The 7,586-nt window shown below is 33.8% G+C and overlaps 1 pseudogene across 1 annotated transcript; it reads left to right on the plus strand.

Moving 5' to 3' along the window:
• Positions 1 to 3,910: 3,910 nt before the first annotated feature.
• On the plus strand, positions 3,911 to 5,806 carry LOC120082245 (UDP-glycosyltransferase 89A2 pseudogene; annotated as a pseudogene). Its single transcript, XR_016530681.1, has one exon. The product of XR_016530681.1 is annotated as a UDP-glycosyltransferase 89A2 pseudogene (transcript).
• Positions 5,807 to 7,586: the final 1,780 nt, after the last annotated feature.

Genomic DNA, 7,586 nt, shown 5'->3' on the forward strand with positions numbered 1-7,586 from the left:
AAATTAATACTAAATAATGTTCATATCATATATTTGGGAAATGTAAGATAATCCAACTTTTACCATGTAGTAATAGTAAGTGCCGTCAGGTGTGATAAATCGTCCCGTGATTGAATCGTATAAAAAAATAGTCATCTGATACAGTTGGGCCATTTTTTATTTCTCCCTATGCACAATGATCATGACGTGCATGCCAGTGTTGACATCAGTCTAGGTCGTGCTTACCCCTCAAATCAATCTGGTGTAATGTCGAGAATGTATAGCACAATAAAGGTATCGGTTGTTGTAAACTGAACTGTCTCAACACACGATCTGGTTGATGCCACTCTACCATATGGAAGCATTTAAGAGGGCTAATAGTCGACCAAATGTCTTGACCATCACGACAGTAATCAGGGAGTAATAACTAAATATCTTGCATGTATGACGTCCAATTAATCTGAAAAAAAAATAATTAGACACCTAAAAAGTTTGTAAGATTCATTTGTTACCTGATTATGCATCAGTCGGTCAAATATTTTCGGATATACTAGCAACATAGTTTCCCCTTATACGTTTCATACAGATGAGTGCCATCAATTTGAATTAATGATCTATAATATTTGAACCCTTCTCTTACAGACTGAAAGACTAGAAAACTCAATCGAAAATAGTCATACCTAGCACATCAGATGGAAGAAAATACCAATCTGATCGTGTTCCAAGATTGTAATACACAACAACACTCAACCAATAGAGAAGTTCTGAATATGATTTCTCCTAATCACCAAATATAACAATCAATGTTTTTCTCTTGACTTGCCACACTTGTCTATAATTAACATTATACCCATATTGTTTTTAAATTTCTTATGGAATAAGGTGATAGAAACCCTAGGATCAGTTTTAACCATATTTTGGATTTCAATACTCATAAAATTTGAATCAAGCTATGAATGATCATGTTTCAATTATGAGTACAAATATGAGTGCTTTCCTTCGAGTCTAGTAATTTCAAACATCCCATGAGTCTTACGCTGACATACCTGTAACCTTCAATCACAACCATCCTTCCACTGTTTGCATCTCACATGCCAAATATCTTGGTTTGATTCTACTATGATAATCTCATAGTATTTTGTCACGCAATATTTTTTAACATCCAGTTGTAGATCTTATTTAGTGTCAAATAACATTCCTTTTTATATTAAACTAGAATTATCTACCATCAACTCCTTTCCTCCAATGTTGACCCTCGTTCACAAGTTGAATTAGTAATGTCCCAATCTATCTGGGTGAACATCTCTAATGGTACCAACTCAAGATCATGTTTTGTACTTCTATCGTTTCCAAATAATTCATCAAGTTCTACGTCAATATCATTATCCTCATCATTTCCAGGTTCAAGAATGACTAAATCTTTAGGACGTATCGACATATTTATTCAAATCCTTACAATTGTTATAGTTGACAAAAAATACATTAATACTAACTACCTAATCCAAAAAGTTTGTTTTTTCTTTTAAACATTCCAAACATTATTTTAAACAGTCAAAATAGATCAAAACTCCAAACAGTCAAAATATTATTTTTGAGTCTAAATAGTCCAAACTTATAATATTAAAATAAAAAGATCAACTACAACTCAAATGATCAGTCCAACTTATAATATTAAACTACAAAAAAATTAAATAAATAAAAAAATTCAAATCCTACACAATAGATCAACTAAACTAGACAAAAACTCTAGTTTTTTATACATACATTTAAATAATATAGTAGATCTAGGAGCATAATATCATATATTGGAAAAAAAGGAACAAAATGTTACCTACGGTCGGCAACGGTAGATAGAGCAGTGACGATCGGTGGATGGCGGACGGTGGACGATTACTGTGAGAGAGAGGCAGAAAGGGAGGAAGTTTGAAATGGGGAAGAAAGTGAAGGGTCTTAGGGGTTTCTGGGGACCAATAAGTCGTGTACCCCATACATGGTTTAGGGTAGTCGTGGACCCCATCTACGATTGCCTGTGGTCAATATTGCATGGTTGTACAAGTGGCAGTCTATGTGTGCCAGGTCACTGTCGATTCACGTGCTTGAAAGGAAGTCATGGACATGGTCCACGATTTAGGGTAATCGTGTATCGGATCCACGATTACACAACCTCAAATTTTATTTAAAAAATAAATGAAAAATAATTACAAAATAACATCAAATTTTATTTAATTTTTTCTAAGTAACTTTTCTTGGAAATGAAAACTTTGGATGGTAAAAGAAGCAAAACTCACGTCAATTCAATTTTAAGATTGAAATGATGTGAAAATTCAATGGAAGGTTTAAATGAAACTAAAAATAAATATATGTTATTTTTATCAATTTTGGTTTCTTAGAAATGAAACCTTTGGATGATAAAATAAAAAAATTTACATCAATTCAATTTTGGTTTTAATTCATTTTTTGTTTTAATTCAATTTTGGTTTCAATGTCAGCTTTGGATTGTAAAAAACAAAACTTACATCAATTCAATTTTTAGATGAAATAATGTAAAATTTAATGAAAATAAGTTTGAATGAAGTTATAAATAAATAAGTCATTTTAGAAAAAATTAGAGTATTTGACAATCACTTAAAATAAAATGAGTTTTTTGAAATATTTTTTTCACAAGTCAATCCAAATCAGTCCTACACATTTTATCTTACTCTTACTTTCATTAATTTTTTTCAAATATATCAAAAATGGGTTTACCTTAGCAATAATTGACATGATCTAAGGTTAAATCTCCTATCATCATAATTGTTTTACTTAAAAAAATATTATATAATGAGAGAGGAGAATTGAATTTATAAACGCTAGTAAAGGGACATTTAGCCTCCAAAACGGAATTTCATAAGTTTATTATTAATTATGGCAATAATTAAGTGTAATGTAGACGAGAATATATGTCCTCATGCAATGCTTTTTGTTAAATAGTAAAAAAAATTCCCTTTTTTTTTAAAAAAAAAAATTAAATAATAACTAATGGCCTAGGCATTGATAGGAGGAACTCAACCAACTCTGGAATATTTTTTAATAATTAATATACATTCATATTTCCTAGAGATGTCTACTTGTCTATTTCATTCTCCATCCCTGTGAAAGGACATCTTTTAGTACATCCTAACTACACTTATGTTCATGTATTTAATTTAAGGTTAAATTATAAAACATGCTCTTGAATTTTATACTTTGTTTCAAAAATGTCTTTGAAGTTTCAAAAATACCTCTAAACTTTTAAAATGAGTTAAAAAAAATACTATTGTCATTAATTTTGGATGGAAACCATTAAAGTTTTGTTTCAAAAATATCCTTGAACTTTCACAAATTAAAAAAATACCCTTAATAAAAGTTCAAAATTACCTCCACCATTAGTATTTGAACAGAAACCATTAATTCCTTGTGAGAAAAATAACTTTACAAATTAAAATAAAAAGTAAAAGAAAAAAAGCTCCTACCATTAAATAGGGTGATCAATTTGTTTGGAGTTCTCTTAAGTTCGAAAAGAATCAATTTTAAAACGTATTATATAGATATCCTCATTTTTTCATATAGATACTCTCATATTTCTCTTAATTTTTCAAAACGATAAATAGTCAAAGAAAAAAGTATTTTGTTTAGAATCATTTGGTGCTTTATTTATTATTTGTCTTCTTATAAAAATTCATATACCTTAATTAAAGTGTGCAATTTTATTTATTTATTTATTCATAGTCTGCGGAGAGAGGGGAGAATAAGATGGAACGATATTAACTGTTTCTGTTCATATAATAATAAAGATATTTTTTTTATAATTTTTTTTTAATTTAAGGATATTTTTGAAATTTTTAAAAGTTTATAGATATTTTTGAAACAAAATTTTAACGGTTTCCATCCAAAATTAACGACAAAATTTTTTTTAATTTATTTTAAAAGTTTAGAGATATCATTCAAACTTCTTAAACATTTTTATACAAAATATAAAATTAAGTGACATTTTTTATAATTTAACCTCAACTTAATTGTCTAATCCTAGGTTGGTAGTGGCAAACTCTTCTTGCCATCATTTTTAAAATTCTTTTTAATTTTCTTTTTGCAAGTGGGTAGAGTGGGATCTAGTAGAAAAAAAAAGGAAGAAAAAGGACATCCATATTCCAAACGAGTCGTGTCGACACTAGAGGAGGAGCAATTTGTTTTCTCTCATTCTCATCAAGTTGTGCAGCCGACTTTACAGTCGTCTCCACTATCAGCCTTAAACTGAAGCAATGTCATCTTCACCGCCGCCGTCGACAATCCGCCGCCACCTGCTGGTTTTTCCTTTCCCAGCTCAAGGCCATATGCTCCCACTTCTCGATCTCACCCATCATTTAGCCTCTCATGGCGGCTTCACCATCACCATTTTAGTTACCCCCCAAAACCTCCCCATCCTTCAGCCCCTTCTTTCCGCCCACTCCTCCGACTCTATTCGCACTCTGGTTCTTCCCTTACCCGATCATCCCAAATTGCCCCATGGCGTCGAAAACGTCAAAGATATCGGAAACCATGGCAACATCCCCATCATGTTGGCTCTCCGCCAGCTCCACGACTCCATTATTGAGTGGTTCAACTCCCACTCTTCGCCTCCCAACGCCATCATTTCCGATCTCTTCCTCGGTTGGACCCAATCCCTCGCCGACCATCTTCAAATTCCCAGGATAGTTTTCTACAGCTCTGGTGCCTTCCCCGTTAATGTCATGGATTACTGCTGGATTCACACAAAAACAACTAATCTTCGTTCTTCTATTACGATTCCTAACATACCCAACTCACCCTCCTTTGAAAGAGAGCATTGGTCGCTCATGTCCCTGAAATACCAGGATTCAGATCCTGATTGGGTTCTATTGAGGGACGACGCCATGGCTAACGCTAACAGTTGGGTTAGTGTTCTCAATACCTTCGAGAATTTGGAGCATGAGTATTTGGAGCATTTGAGGAAGAAAAAGGGGGAAGGGCGCGTATTTGGAGTTGGACCGCTGAATATCATCGAGAACAAAAATGGGCGTAACCCAATTCGAGAGTCGAGTTCAGAGATTCTTAAATGGCTTGATAGATGTCCTGATGATTCGGTGGTTTACGTTTGTTTTGGGAGTCAAAAGAAACTGAATCGTCAGCAAGTGGAAGCACTCGCTTCTGGGCTTGAGAAAAGCGGGACTCGATTCATGTGGGTGGTTCAAACAATTCATCAAACAGATGGCGGGACAGACGGAATACCAATTGGGTTTGAGGATCGTGTGTCAGATCGTGGAATTTTGGTGAAGGGATGGGCGCCTCAAGTGGCGATACTGAACCACCGGGCGGTTGGGGTGTTTCTGAGTCACTGTGGGTGGAACTCAATGCTTGAGAGCATAGTGGGCGGAGTAATGATACTTGGTTGGCCCATGGAAGCGGACCAGTTTGTCAACGCGAGGCTATTGGTAGAAGAGTTGGGAGTAGCGGTGCGTGTTTGCGAGGGGACGAGCTCAGTGCCTGAATCGGACGAGTTGGGGAAGGTAATCGCCGAGGCTATGAGCGGAGATTCGCCGGAGAAGATGAAAGCGAAAGCGCTGGAAAGAGAGGCGGTGGAAGCAGTGAGGAGCAATGGGAGTTCATGGAAGGACATGCAAGACTTGGTCAATAAGCTGATCCAACTCCCATTAAACTAAACGCATGAAATTGCAAGATCATTTTGTAACGAGTTCCGGGTGCTTTTTTTGGTTGTTTATATTCGAAGTTTCAAGTATTTGAACTATATTTTAATATTCATAATATAGTAGTATAGAAAATTTTCTAACTTTAACTCAATGCTAACGCTTTAATAGTGTCAAAGTGGATCACATATCTAGCGAATGTCTGGGTAACCACCATGAAAGCAAAGATCACATGAAGATACTGATGAAGGAAACCGTCATTAAGAAAGGATAAATTTTCCTATATTAGTATAACACAAACACTATTTTCACTTATTGGTTATCATCAAAACAATTTTTTGAAGATGAGATGGGGCTTATAAAGAGAAAATTATAGTACAAATTAGGAGTACAATAGGGTTATTTAAATTTGGGGAGAGTTTTGAAAGTTAATTAGGGAGGGGTTTCAAACTTATTTAGGGGAAAGGGGAAGTTTTTTTTGTCCCCATTCGAATGCGTCTCTTGAAGAGATACATTCGAGAATATTTTATTATTTTTTTTCGTACCGAATGCATTAGATGTATTCAACATATTTTTTCCACACTAAATGCGGCTCTTGAAGAGATGAATTCATAAAAAAAGATGCGTTTCTTGAAGAGACGCATCCCTAAAAAAGTAATAAAATAATAAAAAAAAATTTTGCTATTATTTTTTCATTCTTTTAATAATTCGAAATCCAACTCTTTTATTACTTATGTTTTTTTATAGTTAATAATATTTAGATTGTTTAATTTTAAATCATTCTTACCTAAAATCAACTATCTCACTAATCTCGTTTTTTTATTTTGATTGTAATATTACTAGTTTTTTAATAATATAAACAATAATGTTATTTTGAGATTAAAAATTGCTATGATTGATTTAATATACTCAATATTAATTTTTAATTTCAAGTTATTGTTTTTGAAGTTGTTAGAAACTTATGCAAAAATATAGATATTAACTTTCGACTATTGTAAATAATATTCAAGGTTCTTTAGGATGTGTTGTAGAATGCAAGTGCATTTTCGTAATTGAATTTCATTAATAAATTTAATCATATGTACAATGTTCTTTATTCACGACTGGAAGAAGATCCTCTATTACGCCTATATCGATCATGTTGAGTGACATAGTGTCCACGATCGCCACGCCCTCTTACACTCGGTGGTTGACTTTTCTCTACAAAGTGTATACCCTCACTATGTTGTTGATATGTCACATACTGGTCATGGATATTTGGATGGACATGTGAAGTCTGTCCTTCTTCCATGCTTAGTGTACTGAGGGTTGTTGGAAAAAAATCAAATGTTCACGGAGAGGACATCATGGAAGTATGTGTAAAATGATAGAGTGGCGTTGTTGGATATTCATTCCGAACATTAGGTCGAATAGAAACATCCTCATGTCTTGCTGGATCACCTTGTTCTTCCATTGGAACATTACCATCGAAATATCGCACTCGATATATCGAGGTGAGTCTACGCAAGGCTCTTTGAGAAGATATTGGCAAATTTGGAAGCTCGGCCTAAAAAAGAATTGAATAATAAGTTAATGACTTTAAAATTTATTTTGGTGTGCAATGAAGAAATAAAATCAAACAATCATAGTAAACAATAAACTCATACCAACAAGTGATAGGATGCTCCTGCTTTAGTTATGTACTGCTTGCTCACAGTGGAATACCATTCAAAATATCCAAGCTTGGTACCTATATCATTGTTAATAGAAGGTCCATTAACAATCAAACTCTGTCGATTTTCCCAGATTATAATTTGAGGAGTCAAATATTCAATCCAGTCTCGCTCATGTCTGCCCCTTAGATCGTGTGAATGAAGTCGAACGTCCGTGTTGCAAGGTTAAGGAATTTGTTGCAACATCCCAAATTGACGCATCACACAATTTGGATGA

The sequence above is a fragment of the Benincasa hispida genome, chromosome 7 (assembly GCF_027475165.1).
Source record: "Benincasa hispida cultivar pf3 chromosome 7, pf3_genome.v1.1, whole genome shotgun sequence".
Classification (NCBI taxonomy): Eukaryota; Viridiplantae; Streptophyta; class Magnoliopsida; order Cucurbitales; family Cucurbitaceae; genus Benincasa; species Benincasa hispida.